At 32.9% G+C, this 20,399-nt stretch overlaps 1 pseudogene; it reads left to right on the plus strand.

The window, feature by feature from the left end:
* Positions 1 to 20,399, plus strand: part of LOC115290555 — an 82,348-nt pseudogene that overhangs the window by 39,893 nt on the left and 22,056 nt on the right.

Consider the following 20,399-nt stretch of genomic DNA (forward strand, 5'->3'; position numbering starts at 1 on the left):
TAACACCAAAGAGCAAACTGTTGACAGATAACCGAGGAGGGCTGCACTTGTCTTTTGAGTCAGCCAAAACTTCCTTGAGTAGAGATAATTGGGCTGTGACTTGAAGGATGAATAGAAGCAAACAATTGGAAAGGAAGGTATTTCATGTTGATAAAAGCTCATGGCATTTAGGAAATTACTAGAAAATCAGTGTGAATGGAGTATAGACTTCTAGGAAAGATGGGTTAGAATTAATTTATGAAGGGATCCTAACAGACCATACTAAATTGGGACCTCCAAATCTTGCCAATTTTTACATTTTGTTTTTATTTAAAAATAGATTATTATGTTATAAGGAGTCATCTTTCAGAGAATTAACTTTGGCAGCCTTAAGAAAAAATAGAAATTGGAAGTATAGGGTTCTTAGAGGCATAGTTCAAATATTCCCTAAACAGAGAAAGAACACTAAAAGTGTTTATTAGAATTTTAATGTGATTTAGGGTATAAATATATATGTGTGTGTGCACATATAACTAAAACAAGAGTCTCATAAAACTTCTTCATTTCACGATATTTGATGTGATCTGATATTTTTTTCATTTCATTTTATTTTCATTTTTAAAAGATAATACAATTAGACCCAATGAATTGATTTCACAGTCAAATTAATGAGTCATCATCCACAATTTTAAAAAATACTAGAAAAGTGATGATGAGGCTTTAAAGTCAAACATGATGGTAAGAAAGGAAGATTTCTAAGTAGGAGCATAAGAATAGTAATATTCATTGAGTACTCATTAGTTGCCAACCTCATTTCATAAATTATCTTATTAAACTTTATAAAATCCCCACAAGATAGTTGAAATTTGAATCCAATTTACAGATGAAGAACAAAGACAGAGAAAAATAAGTAACTTCTGAGGAATTATAGAAATGTTAGAGCAAAAATTGAAACTTTTTAGGTTGCCTCAGTATGTGTTTTATAATTAAATTGAACTGTTACTAAAATGTAATTGAAATAAGCATGGAAGATAAGAGTAATAATCAACAGATAAAGATAAATGATCTGAACATAAGATTATAAAATCAATATTTTGAAAATACATTCATAGAATATTGGATGGAGTTAAAGTCAATATTAAATGAACAGTCATAAGTTCTGATAAACTATTTGTGTAGATTTAGATATTGTGGAAAATCTGAACTTTTCTTTATTAGTTAGTAGATCTACATATCCTTTTAAAACCTAAATATAATATTTATTTAGCAAAGTAATACACAAACATTTTTTAAAGAAGTATTAACATTATATTGGAAAGATGAAGGGTTGGAATATCTCTGTAAATGAATTATTTAAAATCAGTAGTTCTTGGTAAGTTTTTCACAAAGATATTAAATAAACTAGTCACAAATGCTTTTAACTCTGAATAGACAATTCCAGGAGGAAACAAAAACTGCTAATATATAAAATCTGTATGTGTGCTTGCCCAAAATTGTTAACATGTAATTCTTGGGAAAGAGTCATTTCAACACTAGTTTATTTTATTTTTGTACTAAAATTGGTTTATTTCCTTCATCCTCCAGCCCAAAATATGTTGTTGTTTTAGATTGTTAATGTCTTCTTTTAATACATTATTAAGTTTAACATAACAGAGTGCAATAATATTTACTTGAGTGACTGTTAGTTCATTCAATTACAATTTTAGTAACATAGACCCAGTACTCATTCTGAATCCTAATTTACTACATAACAATAGACCATAATGAAAACATGAAAAAATGTCATTTATAATGGTGAATGATAGCAGTAGTACCTTGCCATGTTAGGTTGCATTCAGCTAATGATAGATTTTTCTAATATTTCTTATACTGGTGATGTAAAAATGGTAACATCCTTCAAGATCCAACTTTAATTTCATATCTTCTTTGAAACATCTACTGGGTATTTTGGTCCTTTTCTAAGAAATCCCTGCACATTTTTGCTTATAAAAGTAAAGTAAACCATATCTTCTTTTTGTGTGCCCTGTAATACTTAACACAAGTATGATCCCTGCACTAAGTACTGTTGGCATTTGTTTAAACTTCCTAACATTCATAGTTAGTCATGCAATTCCTTATAATGTTGGCCCACTAGATAAAATTTTTCAGGATTTTTGGGCATTACTGTCCAGGATGTTCATTTGCCCTTCTACTAAATTGAAAATGAAGTATGTTGGGGCGCCTGGGTGGCTCAGTTGGTTAAGCATCCAACTTCAGCTCAGGTCATGATCTCACAGTTTGTGAGTTTGAGCCCAGTATCAGGCCCTGTGTTAACAGTTCAGAGCCTGGAGCCAGCTTCAGATTCTGTGTCTCCCTCTCTCCCTGCCCTTTACCCTACTCTGTCTCTTTCTCAAAAATAAACAAACATTTAAAAAAAGAAAGAGGGGCACCTCGGTTGCTCAGTCGGTTAAGTGGCCGACTTTGACTCAGGTCACAATCTCATGGCTCATGGGTTCGAGCCCCACATCAGGCTCTGAGCTGACTGAGCTGACAGATTATGGAGCCTGCTTCAGATTCTGTGTCTTCCTCTCTCTCTGGCCCTCTCCCGCTCATTCTCTGTTTCTCTCTCTGTCTCAATAATAAAATAAAAACATTAAAAAAGAAAGAAAGAAGGAAAGAAAGAAAGAAGAAAGAAAGAAAGAAAGAAAGAAAGAAAGAAAGAAAGAAAGAAAGAAAGAAAGAAAGAAAGAAAGAAAGAAAATGAAATATGTTAATCCAGGCTCTTATATAGTGCACCCTCTTTCTATTGAAATATCAAGGAGTATAAAATAACATTCAAAATATTGCATGGAGTAAAGGGAGGAAGAGGTAGATGTCTTTGAGAGCAAGTGTTTATTCTGAACTAATAATGGAGTCTCTGCTGTATAATAAGGAACCTCTCTGTCTAGTGACAGGACTAATGTACGCACCAGAATAAACAACGCTTATCCTTGCCCTAAGAACAGATCAACAGCACCCATCCCCCATCTTACAGGCATTTTCTTTCTACAGCAGTTTTTCTTTAGGTACAATTGGCTCTTGCTTTCCTGTTTTCCAGCTCAAAAAACTGTCTCTGAGGTTGTTTCAATTTTGTAATTTGCTTTATCTAGTTTTGTGTTTACCTGTTGTTATCTCTTACCTTTTGTGGGGAGAAGAGCTGAGTTGTGTTTTTTTGTTTTTTTGCAGAAATACCCTCGACTCTACCTCTCTAAAAGTGAATATAAATTATGAATGTGGTATTTCATTTTACTTTTGAGCAATGATTGAGTTATTTTGCTTCCCACTACTTGGGTGGTAGATCATGGCAAAGAATTAAATATCAGGACAAAAAAGATAAAGAAATGCTGTAGCTGTTCCTAAGAATAACCTTGGCGATGATTACGTATTTTGGCTTGAGGTATATGTGATCTTGAACATTTAGTGTAAACATAATTGCAAACACAAATAAGAAATCACTTTTAAAGTTCAACATAAATGTCTTGGGTTTTCCGTTCTCACAGATTATTTATCTATGTTTCTTCCCCCAAAGAATACATAATTAAGAAATAATCATACATTTGACTTCACATCAACGTACAGGGAAAGGCTAATTAGACAAAAATAAAGTACGGTTATGTTAAAAACATATACACGAAACAGCCCTATAAGGAAGAGTAATTTGGGTAAAGGTCCAGATAAGATTTTTGTAGACAGCTTATTGCAGCTACAGTTAACTTTAATTCCAGTGAGCCCCAGGTCCTTAAATGTACAGAATTGCTTCTGACAATTAAGGTCTCCAAGACTGCCAACATTTCCAGCTACATGCAGGTTTAGTTTCAAGGGGACTGTCTTTACTGAAAATGTCCTTTCTGGCACTGATTTTATTAATCCCTGTGGGTTTTAAAGAAGGAAGTCACTTTGGATACCAGTTCAGCACTTTCAGGTTACCAAAGAGGAAATCTTGAGATAATCAATTCAAATGCTCACAGCCCTTGTTGTGCTTACTGGGTTACCCCAAGGGAAGGTTCAGAAAATTAGGTAATTGACTGTGTATAGCCCAAGGTTTCCCCTTGGTCAACTCTGCATTGGCTTAATGTTTTTATTCATTATACTTGCTTAAAATGGATTTAAATAGAATTATATACATGTGTTATGTTTGGTATGGGTATGAAGAATACCATTCTTTCAATTTTAACTTAATAACTTCAATATAGAGGATTTTTGAAGTCTATTATCAAATATATTTTATTAAAATTTATTCCAGTACAACATAATATGGTGGATATCAAAAAAGAGCCATATTAAAATGCATAGGTATTATTATTAATAGAACCATATTGGGCTTTCAAAAAACAGCATCTAGTAAGACCCTCTAGGATTAGTTTCAGGCCCATAGCTATTTAACATATTTATTAACAATCTGGATAGAGTGCTGAGAAGCAGATGATTCAAAATGAGAGGAAAGGCAAATACTATGCTTGAAGATTTAAGATTTAATAAAATCTGGAGAGATTAAAAGAATGGGCAAAGGGGTACTAAGTCAGCTTTAGCACATGCATTAGTAAAGGGAGAAGCAAACATTTTAAATTGGAACTTTAAACAGCCTTCTCTTTTGTGTTAGAGAGATTTGCAATCATGTGTTCTAGCTGAACAACATTCAATATGTATATAATTAAATTATGTAAGTATGCACATTGTTATTTAAGATGCATGCATATACCAGTGCCAAAAAGAGGCACTAAGCATTCAGATCTAAAGCAATGTCAGAATAATTGCCAAAGAAGAACTATGGACAAAAGGCAAATTTTATCATAAAGTGATAAAAAATTCAACAGTTGGATATATAACCAGAGGCATGAACTTAAATCATAAAGCAGGATTAAACCACAGCTGGGGCACAGTTCTCTTGTTCTCTATAAAGCACATACTGACAGTCTGGAAAACATATAGAGAACACCCAAAGAGAAAATAAGTCATAAAATAAATCATATTATGAAAAATTTAAAAAACAAAATGAAAGTGATGAGAACACAGAAATTATGATTAATAAAAATCATAGTTATTAACAAAAAGGGAACTGATCATTACACATGATTGCCAAAACACTCATTTTAGTTAAAACAAAGTACAGATAGAGTTGATGAAGCATTTTTAAATCAGCAATATCCTAGATTGTACATCATAATACAGATTCATCGCTATGGGCTTCAAGAAATATTTGTATGTAGTTATTCACGTAAACTATTTATCAATTTTCTGATCTTTTATCTTGTGTTTTGTTAACTACTACTTATGTTGTTCAGGTAAATTCACTGTAGGAGTTTTAACTTTGAAATGTCCTTGTAAGAATTCCACTTATATATTATTTAGATTTTTTTCATGATTTGTCTATAAATGGACATGATTTCATTTTATCAAAGAGATCTGAGAAAAAGAGCAGAGAAGGCAGAGTTAGGAAAACAAGGACAATCCATTATCAAGCATAGAAATATCAGCCTAGAGTATTTTCATATACATAATAATATAAACAGTGTAAATGCAGACACAACTTTCAGAAGAAAAGTAAGCTGCTATATAATGATGTCGAATGGAAATATTTAAAATTAGCTAGATGTTAGAAGTTGTATCAGCATGCATTGAGAATATTCATGGCTAATTAGGCATAGAGAATATTAGGGAGTGATTAGGAAGTTAATGCGAGGTATCAATTATTTTAACAAAATGAAGAGGAATATAACTACATTGCACATAAATTGGGATTTCTAGTCTGGAGAAAACTTGGTAGGTGTGCATGTATTAAGAGGTGATTATATTTAAAAATTGTATTTTTTTCTAACCATATTTTTCATGTTCTCTATTCAACATCTGAAGAAAATAAGAGGAAATAGAACATGGTGCCTTAAAATGTTTATTGATTTTTCAAGTAACAGCTATTTAAAAACGGGATCACTGTGATCAGAAAACCCAATACCATTTCACTGGGTTGTGTAAGAAGATTTAAAAAGTCTAATTTGTACACAAATGGAACACATTGGCATGTAGAAGATGAAACACGTAAAGCTGGAAGAGAGACAACACAAAACAGAGAACGGTGTGGGAATTAAAAAGGAGGTTCCATTTCATGTCAGAGAGATGTTAACAGTCTCCAGTTAACTGGATTAGTGGGGTTAGTGGTGCTTCTACAGAAAGGCTTTGATACACCTGAGAGAAGGCCAAGTGAGATTTAGGGAGTTGTGTATGGTTGAAAAATTAGAGGTAAAGGCAAGATTTGCAGTTGGAAATTAATTTAATGGGTAAAAATCTAAGTGAAGTATGTTTACAAAGTCATACTGGCTTACCGTCTGACATTATGAATAGAGACACATAACATGCGCGCCAGTTTCTGTCATCTCACATCCATTCTCCAATAAATTATCTTATATAACAATTACAGTTTTTAAGACTTACCTTGAAAGCTGTAATTTTTACCTATCTTGTCCAGAGTATTCTAAGGTATTTTCTCTCAGACTGTAACAATTGCCTTTCCTTGAAACCCACTCCTTTATACTTTCCCAGTCAGAATGTACTCTTTTCTCATTCCCATTTTTTTCTCCTTTTTTAGTTGCTAGTTAGCATAACTGCATCAATGACTAATTAGTTTAAAAATACTCTTTAAATTTATTCTACCTATTACCCACCTATTAAATTGGAGACCAATCTCATTATTAAGCAAGCAAGATTATGATTCTTAAAATATCATTCAAATGAAACAAAAATGTTTTATTATCATTAAGATCTATTTTTTTCTAAGAGATTAATTTAGTGACATTTTCTTATCTCAGATTACCGTTGGTTACTATTCAACAAAACAGTACATGGCTTTAAAGTTTTTTTTTATTATTGCTTAAATAAAGAGCAAACATTATTATGCATAGTATTATGCATTCTAAGTGAAAATTGCTTTTAAAATAGATATGTATATTTTATACACGTTTTTAATTTTCAGGAAGATGTTTTAGGAAAATTAAGGCCCTATATAATTATATTGCTCTGGCAATGATACTAGATTTCTCAAAATTCTAAATATACAAAATGCTGAATGATAATAAAATATTTATTGAATAGCTTGTATATATATAAGGTTGTAACATTATGTATTATTTAAAATTAAATGTTAGAATAATAGCAGTGTATGTTAAACATAATGGGAATTTCAGACATACAGTAAGAAATGGTAATAAAGAATACATTAACAAAACAAAGAATAAAATTTGTGTTTTAGATACACACTCACTGTTTTTATTTAAGTTTTTTAATAAAAAATTGACATTTATGCTTATTGTAAATGCATAAAATTATTTGTAATTTTTTTCATAAGGAATTTTGGTGACTGACACATTTCTGTATTCCTTTATAAGATTAATATGACTTTTATAATACAGTGCATGGAATTTATGATCCAGAGGCAAAAAGACACCTTATTTAGCTTAGCTTTAGTGATTTGCATAAAATATAAACAAAAAAGTATAATAGAATCTAAATTATTACCACTTCTTTTACCCCAAACATGCAAAGCTGAGTTAACTAGTTTAGTCATAATCTCAAGAAAAATGGCAAAGACAATGCTCACTGATTCTTTTTTAATCCCTTCTGTTTATGTATTATTTGGTAAAATTTAATAACTTTGCTCTGTGGATTGCTATTTTGTACTATACTTTTCTCAAGTATTGGCTTTTTGAGAGTTGAGTTTTTGAATGTAGTCCAGATTATGATATTCCACTGTAATTTATAAAGTAGCACAAGAAGCTTTCTTGACCATAGCTACCAAGTTAGCACAGGGGCACTACATCCAGTGGAAGTGGAATATGCTGTATTTCTCAAAAACTGGATAAAACTCAACAAATGTAGGTAGAGAGAGGGAAAAAGAGCTTTTTCTTCCCTAGTAGTGAAAAAAAATCAGTGAAAATCTATTCATCCACTTCTATTTCTGATACTTGAAAAAGTTTAATGTTGTAGGACAATGTTTGAAGATATTTGAAATGCAAAATTTACTCAACGAGACTTACTCCCCAAGGTCGTGTGTCTTGCAGCTTTGCAAGATGCTGTTTTTGGCACATAGGAACCAGGGCTCTGGTACCAGCGCCTCATTAGCTTCCTCCACAAAGGGATGAATGCCCTTTCAGAAGAATTAAATGAAAAGTCAGATAAAACTAGGGCAGAAATTGCTGCCATGGATACCAAAGCTGGACTCAGTACTATACTTGCATATCCGAACAAGTTGTTGTACAAAACTGCAGGAGGAGCAGGGGGGAAGAAAGGAAGTGCTGCTGCCAAAGGAAAGTATTCCAAGGACATAGCAGTAAGCACAACCCTGGTTTAATTTAGCTCTTTCCCAGTCAAAGTCACCCTCACACCATTAGCATGAAGATACTGGTAATGAAGGAGCTGGGGGTGGGGGGACCTGGAGCGCATCAGAATCATCTTGAGACAATCGATAGTAATTTTTACAATATTTAAATAAGGACAAAAATCAATACACCATAGAGAGATATTCAGGCTCCCATGTAGCTAAAAGAATGGGAATGACAAAACTGATAAAAATTAAATTCAAACTGTCAGATTTAAAAGATGAAGATAAAGGAGTAAAGGTTTTGCTAGCAAAAGGAGAGAGATAAATTCAAGTAATATAGTGTCTTCCTTTCATGCAAGCAAGCCCCTCTCTAAAAAGAAAAGAGGACAACAGATGCCTACAAAACAAAACCACCAAAAACATATTAGACAAAATGAAATAAACCTCATATCTATTATGCTAAAACTTATGTAATAGACCACTTTTTCGAATCTAAACCATTACCACCATTTCAAGTTTTCTGAGTAAGTTTTAAAAAGGACTGAAATGTCATGTAAAAAGTTAAAACAAATTGAATGAAAATAGTGTAATAAAAAGCTGCTTTCATGGAACTTTACTAGAAGTTGTATATTGCTTAATATTTTGCTCTTTTGTTCATTGAAGTAGCTATTGCATGCATTCCACATGGCCATTAGGAGATCAGCATATGTAACATTTGAACTATCATGTATGTTTCTTAAAAACATCAAGTCATCAAGAGAACCTGCTTGACAGAATTACAGGAAACTTATGGAATGAAAATAAGATAGAAATATAAGCTTGTTACAGTGGGATAAAGGGAGTATAGGGAATTATAGAGATAATTTCACATATTTTAGATAATATTTCTGGTGTTTCTAGAAAACCTATGTTTAAAAAGTGACAATGAGCTGTGTTTTGATTAGATATATATGTTTCCCAGGCAGCCAAGGGTGGAATGGCATTCTAGAGGATATGCAATAGCCAAGTCTTTGAGGTGGAAAACACCCATAGTGAATTCAGAAAACTGCAGACAGTATATTATAGCTGGAATATAAATTGAAGTTGCTTTAATAATAGCCTGGAAGTAGAGTTTAATTTACCTATAATTATAATCATCTCTGCCTTCTGAGACATGAACTAATTAAACATAAAATCTAAGGAAAAATACTTACAAAAAGCATAATTTCTTTAGCACACCCATCCAATGCATTTGCAGTTATTAACCTACTACTAAATAAAAGCTCTAGACATGTGTAGTTCAATATAAAAGCTACTAGCCACATGTAACTATTTAAATGTAAATTAAAAATTCAGTTCATCAGTTGTACTAGCTACAAGTGCTCACGGATCAATAACTACAAATACTAGTAGCTACCATATTGGATCATGCAGATGTGGAGCATTTCCATCATCTGACAACTTCCTCTTGGATAGGGCTGTTCTGGGGCACCACTGTTGGAAAGAACAGAAAAAGGTTGGTGAAGTGAAAAGTAAAGCAAGAAATGTCTTTATGAGTGAGGTAATGGAGGATCTCTCATGACACACTTAGGCCTTGAAACCTTTTCTTCTGGACAATAATAAGACATATAAAAAGTCAAAGGAGAGAACCATAATAAAAGGATTTGTGTATGACCAAAAAAAAAAGGTTATAATATATTGAACTTCGTTATGTGTTAGCCATTGTGCTAGCATCTGGACCTAGTCTTGTCAATTTCCCAACCCTTACTCTTTGTGATACAGCTGTTCAATACTACTTTCCAGCCCATGACAGGAGCACACACTCTTACACTTCTGACATAAAATTTCTCCATTTCTCTTCAACTTTTAGGAGAAATTTGAGAATTGACTTCCATAAATGTAGAAGAGGAAAGAGACAGAATAGAAAATTTCAAGGAAGAGAGACAGTCACAAATGACAGAAAAGATTCAAGTATTATAATTAAAAATCAATTGAATTTAGATGATAAATATTTACCATTAACATTTCCAGAACACTTTGAGGGATGTGGCAGTGCTAGTGCAGTTGGTTGATGACTGTGACTATGTAGTGTTCAGTTTTGTACATTGTAACCTCGGAATAGGGTTTTGGTACATGGTAGGAATATAACACACACACACACACACACACACACACACACACACACACACACGACTATTGAAAAGGGTAAGAAATGTAAACCGATAATGCTTAAATATAAATTATCTTCTTTTGTAAGAGTACGTATTTTAAGATCTATTTGAACATAGTATATTGTGAGGGGCGCCTCAGTGGCTCAGTCAGTTAAGCAGCCAACTTCAGCTCAGGTCATGATCTCACAGTTCATGGATTTGAGCCCCATGTCAGGGTCCGTGCTGACAGCTCAGAGCCTGTAGCCTGCTTCGGATTCTGTGTCTCCCTCTCTCTCTAACCCTCCCCTGCTCATACTGTCTCTCTCTTCTCTCAAAAATAAATAAAACACAAAAAAATTTTTAAATAAAAATAGTATATTGTGATCCTTGTAAATTGTATATTTCATTTTGATAAACCATATTTAACATTTTTAACAATTACTGTGTGTGTTCTTCTCTAATGAGAGATTGAAAATATGAAAAAATGAAGATAAACTGAAAGAAAAAAATAAAAGAAGTTTCAAAAAATCTAATTTCACCCCAATAAATCCCTCATTGTTTTTTGTTGTCTTCTTTGAGTGTCTAAGGAGAAAAAAAGAAAAATTAGTTCTAATACTCAGAATTATACACACAACGTTTGTCTGTTTCCCTCCTACTTGGTTTTCTGCACCTTTTTGGACTCATTTCACTTATGATTAGGGAAGACCCGAGCTTTGCTCACTGTCTCCCGTTGGCACCATTCACATTTTGTAGAAAACTCATACTATCCTTTAGAAGCTCCTTCATGAATAATACGATGACTTTCTGATGGCCATCATCATCCAGACGTCCCTCCATTTTCCAGGTTTGAGGAGTGTCCAAAGGGAGGAAATATATAGATCTAAGTATAGATGTGGGTGTAAATGTAGACATACACAGACACAGATTCTATCTCCCATCCAGCAGTGCTTTTTCTGCAAGTTCAAGAAAACCTCCCTTCTCTCAGGCATTTTTTGGTTCTTTAACATAGATTTAAAAAACTGTGTACTCAGCAAGACAGAAAATGTAAATTTGAGACTGTTTTATGTGGTATAAGTCACATTAGAATTTGTATCTATTTATTTTTATCTTCTGAGAAAAAAATTAGAAAAAACTTTACCATAACAAGTTATTTAACTAACATATATTACATTATTTTTTATCTGTTAAAAATAAGCCAAACAGATTTTTCTAGAGGTGTTTTGTTTTTCTGGAGAAAATCTGATTAACTACCTTAATAAACCAATTCCACCACCATCTTTTCATTATTATTACTTTGACAACACAAATTTATTTTTTGATCCAATGCCATAAACCTGCATTGACAGCAGGTAACCTGCAAAAACCAAAAGTCTTAAGAACAGCAACTTGTCACTTTCAATTTGATATTATATGGAGCAATATCTCAAGCACTTGCTGATGAAAAGCAAACTTCCCAGCAACATTGATTTCTTAGATTACTAAAATGGAATGATAGGATGACATTGTTTTTAGCTTTACATAGTAGTGGCTAAAGGTGAGGGAACTATGGAAAAATTACTTCTTATACTATTACTCTTGTCTATAAGAAGCAGTGCTCAAATTGATGATGCAAGGTTTTGGGTTTTTTCCCTCTTATGAACAAAAACGGAACTCATTTAAAAAGTATACTCTTGCGGCGCCTGCTTGGCTGAGTCGGTCGAGCATCGGACATCGGCTCAGATCATGATCTCACAGTACACAGGTTCCAGCCACTCATCAGGCTCTTTGCTGTCAGCACAGAGCCCCTTTCAGATCCTCTATCTCCCCCTCTCTCTGCCCCCCCTTTCAAAAATGAATAAATATTAAAAAAAAAACCTCTCTGCCCCTCCCCTCTCTTTCAAAAATAAAATAAACTTTTTAAAAAATTACAATTTATATGGCATAGTCTTTAAATTTTTTTTAATGTTTTTAATTTATTTTTGAGAAACAGAGAACGCGAGCAGGGGAGGGTCAGGGAGAGAGGGAGATACGGAATCTAAAGCAGGCTCCAGGCTCTGAGCTAGCTGTCAGCACAGAGCCCAATGCGAGGCTCAAACCCGTGAAATGTGAGATCATGACCTGAGCCGAAGCCGGACGCTTAACTGACTGAGCCACCCAGGCACCCCTATATGCCATACTCTAACCAAACCTGTTCTCTGTGAATAAGACTTATTTTACAATTATTTTTGCTTTGCTAAAAAAAGGAAACACATACAAGTAACTTTTCATATATCCCCGCTATTTCATGCTTGTGAGGATGTTGACTTGTATCTATAAGAGATAACTAATTTATTCATATATATTTATTCACTGACTATTTTTGAGCACCCGCTATGTGCTAGGACCTGTGTTGTTGCTACCTATGAAATCTGTGACATCTTGAAGCTCATAAGCTAGTGGGATAGATAAACATAAGACAGAATATACCAATACATGTATTTGTATATTGTGAAGAGCAATAGGGATGGATTGAATTTGATTGGGTTATTAAATGCCTCTTTGTAGAAATAATAACTGAAATCTGTAGGATTTGGATGACTTAGCTAGGAAAAATGGATAGAGGCATATTTTCAGGTATTGTTATAAGGCATTAGGACATTTAGTTAAGAACATTTAGGATAAAAACATTTCCAGGTGAAGAAAAGTCACTAAGGAATATTGAACATTAGAAAAACTTGATGATATATATTTTTAAAAGATTATTCTGGATATTTAAGGAATGGATTGGCATGGTGTCTAGGGCTGGGGAGAAGTAGAGAAAGAGGTTAGTTCAAAGAGCATTTACATAACCCAAACAATACAAGGTTATGGAAGCAGAGATGGTAACAAACTGAGGACTCTAATTCATATACTGTGTTCATGATGAGCATGATTTGATAATGAATAGAAAGGAAGAAGACAAAGCTGTCAATATTGGCTTCCAGCTTTTAGAATTGAGAAATTAACTGGTTGAATAGTACCATCCTTTACTAAGATGAAAGACAAGGGAAATAAATATATTTATGCAGTCAAGATCAGGATACTTTTTACCATGATTGAGATGTCAGCAAAATACCAAGTGGGGATACTCAGTGAACATTTAGATATATAGGCCTAGAGCTAAAGTAAGGCAGCTGAGTTCTTGAATATATATTTGTAAGATATCTGTAAGGCTTTTGAGTTCATGAGAATAAAAGATTCATAAAACCAAAAATGTAGAATTTTAAGTGAGGAGCACAGAGAGAGACAAAATTCAAAATTTAAAAGACCCAACAAAAAGTAATAATTAGCAAAGAAATGTTAAGTGTAAGATTCCAGAAAGTATGAGGAACAGAAAATGGAATCGTAGAAGTTTTCTAAGTTATTCCCCCAAAAGAAGGAAGGCCAAATATGTGGAATGTCGTTGAGAGATTAAGCATAGTATGAATGCCATCCTATGTATTTGGGAATACATATATCATGGTTGCAATTAACAAGTCTTGTTAGTTGGAAAATTGGGGCTTTAAATAACATTGCCATGGGTGTTTCCAACAATGTGCAAGATATACAGTGTTTACTCCATTCCGCAGTTCAGAATACTGAGGCAAAGGGTTACTTGTTTATATCAATAACTAATATTTAGATGAAATGGCATTTGAAGGCAAATGTAGTAGACACAAAAATTTATGCTTACCAGTACTAGACAATACACTTTTCTACACTGCCAGATTCTGTCCCATTATTTACACACTTAATGCTCGGTTTTGAGCACTTATGCTCAGTTTTGAACACTAAGTGACTGAAAATATTGTTGCAGATTACTTTTAGCCTTTGCGCATTCCTGCTACCTTTTTTTTCCTGCTTCTTTTGTATGATGTGTCATCTCTTATCTTGTGTGACTATTTTTTAAATGCAGCTAAATCACCACCTTTCTTACTGTAACTGTTACTTTTGTCCTCTTCTGTGACTCGTGTCCTCAGTCCATCTTTACACAGCATCTGATACATATCTCTATGATTAAAATAATCAATACGTAATATCTTGTTCATTTGCCTGCCTCGCCTATCAGTATGTATCTTCTTATGGTCAGACTAGATCTTATTTACATTATATTTTTACTATCATTTGAATTACCTGACATGGAGTGGATGTCAACATATGAATGTGTGCATCATGCTCCCAAAATTTACTTTTAGGGACTTTAGTATTCATTCACCTGTTTGCCTGCCTTCTCTATATTCATTTGTTTATCCTGGCTCCAAGCAGAAACTATTAAAAGCAAGTTAATATAACCTGATTTTCTTCATATCATTGAAAGTATTGGGAGAAGGATAATGCTTAGAAGACAAAATTGAACACAAGTATTTGTGGCATTACATTGACATGATTTATATTTGTATTCCAGGTGTAATTGCCATCTGTTATATTTGCCTTACATTGAGAAATAAAGAGAAGTAAAATGAGATTGTTCCCCTTCATATACCAGAAGATACATTTCTTTATGCTTTTTCTTGTCTTTTTATTAGTTTTATTTCATTTTCTTTTTTGGAAGGAGGGGAGGTTGACTATTGAAATGTGCCAATTTTACAAACAAGATAGAAAATGGTAAATGAAAATATATCGTATTACCTTTATAATTTTAAGTTGTCTATAGTTTTAAACTGCAAAAAAAGTAGCAGTTTTAAAGTAGCAGACCTAAGAGTTAAAAATTGTTTGGACTATGCAGTTCACATATATTTACTAGAATGACAGTTTAGTAATGGCCTTTCCCATTCCTTCCTTATTGTGTCACCTCCTTTGCAGTTTTATAAGTTCTTTTAGAATCATTTAAAAATATTAATCTGAAAAAAATCACTAGTCAGATTAACAACTGGTCAGTTTAGAATAACAGTTGGCTTCTTTTATTTATTGTTTTATAAAACATATTTATTTATTACCTCATGGAGGGTCATGCTTTATTATAGTTTCATAACTGCCGAGATTTTATCTCACTGTCAAAAAGAGCTGTAACTTTTGGGAAAATGTGATTTAGTTTTTAAATGTATCAACATATGTAATCTTGAAGTCTGTGTTAAAAATGACACACAATTCTGAAAATTTATGCTTAGGAATTTATGTGCTACATAAAAGATTTATCTAATATGTATTGAGTCAGGAAGTGTGAGTTTTAGTTCCAATTCCAAAGCCAACCTATTTATGACTTTAGGATAAAATGAGTAATTTTCATAGAATTCAGTTTCCTTTCCTTTTTTAATGATGGAATTAAAAAAAAAATCTTCAAATATTCTGCAGCTCTAGATAGCACCAGTCTATATTTGGAGCGGGTGTTGTCTTGGATGTGGCCACTGTAAGTTTTCCCAGATTTTACAGTATAAAATAATTTCATTGAATTTCTATTTCATAGTGTAGTAATCACTTTCTTAGAAATTACATATTTAAGACTCCAGTTAAAAATAACATAATGTTGGGGCACCTGGATGGTTCAGTCAGTGGAGTGTCCAACTCTTGGCTTCCACTCAGGTCCCATATTCTCATGGTTTCAGGAGTTCAAGTTCCACATCAGGCTCTGAGTTTATGGCACAAAGCATGCTTGGGATTCTTTCTCTCCTTCTCTGCTCCCACTGTCCCTTCCCTACTCACACTGTCTCTTTCTCAAATAAAATAAAACAACACTTAAAAAGTAGCATAATGTTAATTGATGTGGGTTTGGGCAAGTAGAAACCAGGGTTAGTTAATGACATAGTTTTGTGTTTCTGGTCTGTCAAGTGTTAAGCTTAGGAGGAGTGATCCCTTTTGCACCAAAGCTGCATTCACAAGGTAATTGGAACAGTTATTTTCACTTCTATATTTTCCAGTGTACTATATATCACACACCTTTATTCAAATATCTATACTTCTTATAGTAAGAACTAGATGACTTAAACACACAGTTCTGTAGACCTTCCACTATAGCATCAAGTTTAAATTATAAAATGAAACGAAGTTATTCAGAAAGGATAACTTTGTTTGAGCATGGATAAACAATTTTTTTAAGTTAATTAAAACCTGACCTCTGTCATTGTACAGAATACAATCTGGAGTCCTCTACTGGCTTAGACTTGACACTTGCCTGTGTCACATTGCAGGCAGCCTGGAGCCACATTTCCTAGTACTAATAAGGCAAAATGAGAAAAAAATGAAGTGAAATGAGAAAAATTATGAAGCAAAAAGTGAAAATGACTATGGAAAAGGGGATGGAAGGAAGTGAATAAGTATATCTGGATACTTTAGAAACTGTGTGTATGTATCTGCACTTACGTGTGTGTGTGTGTGTGTTTGTGTGTGTGTGTGTAATTTTTGAGGCTTTAGTTAGAGGTATGACTACAGCCCAGGAGTATTTTAATCTTATGTGGAAAGTGCGTCCATCACCTGATTTAAACTGTGTAAAATAAGATTAATCCACAAAAGGAAAATGTGCTCCTTTACCTTAATGCATAATTAGATTTCTTCAAAATGATGTATAACAGAATTTAAGAATGAATGAAATTAGCGATTCAGGAAAGATATATATGACAATCTATTGATTATTTACTTATTAATTATTGTTTTCAGTAATCTGCACTGTGATTCCTATAATAGCTTACAAATTGTGATATGAAATGTGTTTGGACATGTGAGTTGGGGACTGTCAAATGTGTGGCTAAGTATGAAGCAATATCTCTGTAAATAATTTGTCTGTAAATAAATATACCAGAAGAGGCTAAGAAATGTAGGGAGTGATAAAAAACTTATTTCAAATAAATATAGTTGTATTGAATATCCACAATGTACAAGGTGCTCTGCTCTCTTTCTATGGGCAAGATTTCTCTTACTCTTAATTGAACTAGAGATACTTTTCTCTTTCAGTTGTGAAGGTAATTTAAAAATGTACCTTTGTGCTTAATTTTTCCTTCTGAGTAGAGAAAGATAAACACAGTAAAGCAACATTTAACCACTTATAATTTCAAAAATAATGTATGTTTATTGAAGAAAATATAAAAGAAAACATTTTTAACTATTTATAATCTCAATATGCATAGACAAAAACTATTAATAATTAGGATATGTGTTCAAATGTAAATAAATACAGGGATGCTGTCATGTAAACACATTTACACACATAGTATAAAGCTGTGATCATCTAATACATGTTATTTATAATATGCTTTTCTTAGTCGCTAATAGTCTTGTGTAAAGGTTGTTTTATGTGTTAACTTGACTGAGCTGAAGGGTGCCCAGATTAAATACTATTTGTGGCTGTGTCTGTAGGGGTGTTTCTAGATGAGATTAGGATTTGAATAGGTGAACTCAGTAAATTGTCCTTCCTAAAATGAGTGAAGATCATCCAAACTGTTTAGGGCCTAAATAGAACAAATAGGCAAAGGAAGGAGGAATACATTCCTTTGACCTCCCGCCTGTCTGCTGGGGCTGAGACGCAGGTCTTCACCTGTCCTTGGACTGGGCTTTATACCATTGGCTCCTCTAATTCTCAGACTTTGGGATTTGGACTGAAATTACAATACTGGCTTCCTAGGTCTCCAGATGGCAGATTGTGGGATTTCTCAGCCTCCATAATCATGTAAGCCAATTCCTCACAATAAATCTCTCTTTCTCTCTTTCTTTCCCTCCCTCTCTCTCTCCTACTGTTTTTATTTTTATAGAAAACCTTAATACACCTTTCAGTGTAAAAAAAAAAACCCTGCTTTTATAAACACTATTTATAGACCTACCATAATTTTATTTTTTATATTCTATTCCAAATACATATATTTTCTCCTTGCAGTTAATTTTTTTTCACATAGCAAATGCTTATAATAGTTTACTTTATTTAGGATCATTTCTTAATGTTTTTTGGTATGTATTGCCAAGTTATCCTCCGTGATTACAATTGCATTATAAGAGAAATTTATTGTAATTTACACAAAACCAGTCTCTATGTTGTAATTTTAAGAATCAGAACCACTGTGCAATATGATCCTCTTTCATTGAATTTTTTGTTATCTGCCTCTCAAAATCAGAATTATTTCTGAGTTTACATGAAACTTGGAAAAATAACCCCTTGCTTTGATTTTGCTTAAACTTTGAATATCAGGAATGAGGACTTCTTATGCTCTTTTCTGACAATATTTTAGATTCTTCCTGGTAACACACAGGGACCATAACTCACCAGTAATTTATGTGTTTGGGACACTACTTATTTCCAGGATCTGACCAGAGGCTCGGGATTGAATGGTACGAACATCCTTGTGTTCCCCATCTCCTGGACTTAGTTCATGCACGTGGAGACACTCAACAAATGTTTCTGGTTGAATTAACAGTGTAGAAGTGATGGCCTCTGCCCAGAGGGAGAACTCTGAGATTGTTAAGAAAAATTTGAATGAAAAAAGTCAATTGTTTATTTTTATTATGAAGCTCAAAACAACATCAAGTGCAATACCAGCAGGACATACACTGTAGTAGACAGGGCATCGGTCCAGGTCTGCATTATTATGGAATGAAAGAGTTTTATTCACACATACCACACACACACACAAACACACACACACACAGCTTATGAAACGGACTTTACACAAATAAAGTCAGACCAAACATAAAGATGAAAACGTCCAAATGTTTATGAGGGAGATATATTCCATCTCCCTGAGGCATTTGCTCCCTACTCACCCAACACACTCCGGAGGAGAAGGACTTGAGGCCAGTCGAACTGGAGAGTAGAGGCTGGGCTGGAAAGAAGTGAGTAACTTGTATTGTCAAAGTGAATTTTACCGTGTAGTTTCACTGTATTCAGAAAAATATAGATGGCCAATATACATACTTTGTATAATCCTAATTTTTCCTAAAGTGTTTATAATGTGCATAAGAGCCAGATGTCTACATGACTAATCAGGGAAACAACATAACGGCAAAAAGATTTATTAGTTATTTTAAATTTAGCTTGTGGAAGTTTAGAAGTTAAAAGAAAAAAATACTTTTAGTATTTGCATCAGGTGTTTGCATTTGATTCCTAAGTAATTTGTAACTTCATTAAGGTTTTCATGGTTAACAATCCCAGAAATATATGTTGCTTATTCAGATGTGCCTCCAAATATTTTCTATAAATAAAAGACTATCATGAATGATTTGAAGATACCTATGTAATAGATGATGGTTTCCTAAAATTACTGGCATATATTATATATGCCAGTTATATATATATATTTATATATATAAATTTAATAACCCGGCCTTTGATTTTTTTTCGAATTGTTATATATATATATAAATTTAATAACCCGGCCTTTGATATTTATATATATATATAATAAGACAATTCGAAAAAATATCAAAGGCCGGGTTATTAAATTTATTTATTGTAAATATCTATATCTTGTATATAGATGTACACACATTCATGACTACAATTTAAATAAGCAAAGAATGAATAAGACCCACAAAAACAGTTTATATCATTCTTCCTAGGAAAGGTTTATGGAACTGTCCTTAAATAGTCTAGAACTACATAAACCTTAGCACTTTCTCAGTATTTAAATTAGATTACACATTTATTGTACACTAAATACATGATATTGTAATAAACTTAAATGAGTAAGAGTAAGTTAATTTAGTTGCCATATAATTATCTCAACAAGGAAAACATTAAATGTGCTTTATCGCCCAAATTCATACATTAAACTTGCAGAGAATTTGAACATTTAACTGGTGTTTAACAAAATAACTATGGTGAGTTGATTGGATATCAATTAATTGCTAAAATTAGCATGTTAATTAGTATTTATTTTACTATAATGGTAGTTATCTAGGAGATTGCTAATTGAAAATACTTTAAGGCTTTCTTTTCCAAGAACAGAATTACAATGATAGCCTTGCTTTTTGAAAAATTTATATGGAATCAAATGGGCATACTTTATACAATAAAACTCAAGCACTTATAAATAAATTTATATTTAACCCTTTTAACTTATGAAACTTAT

This window comes from Suricata suricatta, chromosome 4, assembly GCF_006229205.1.
Source record: "Suricata suricatta isolate VVHF042 chromosome 4, meerkat_22Aug2017_6uvM2_HiC, whole genome shotgun sequence".
Classification (NCBI taxonomy): domain Eukaryota; kingdom Metazoa; phylum Chordata; class Mammalia; order Carnivora; family Herpestidae; genus Suricata; species Suricata suricatta.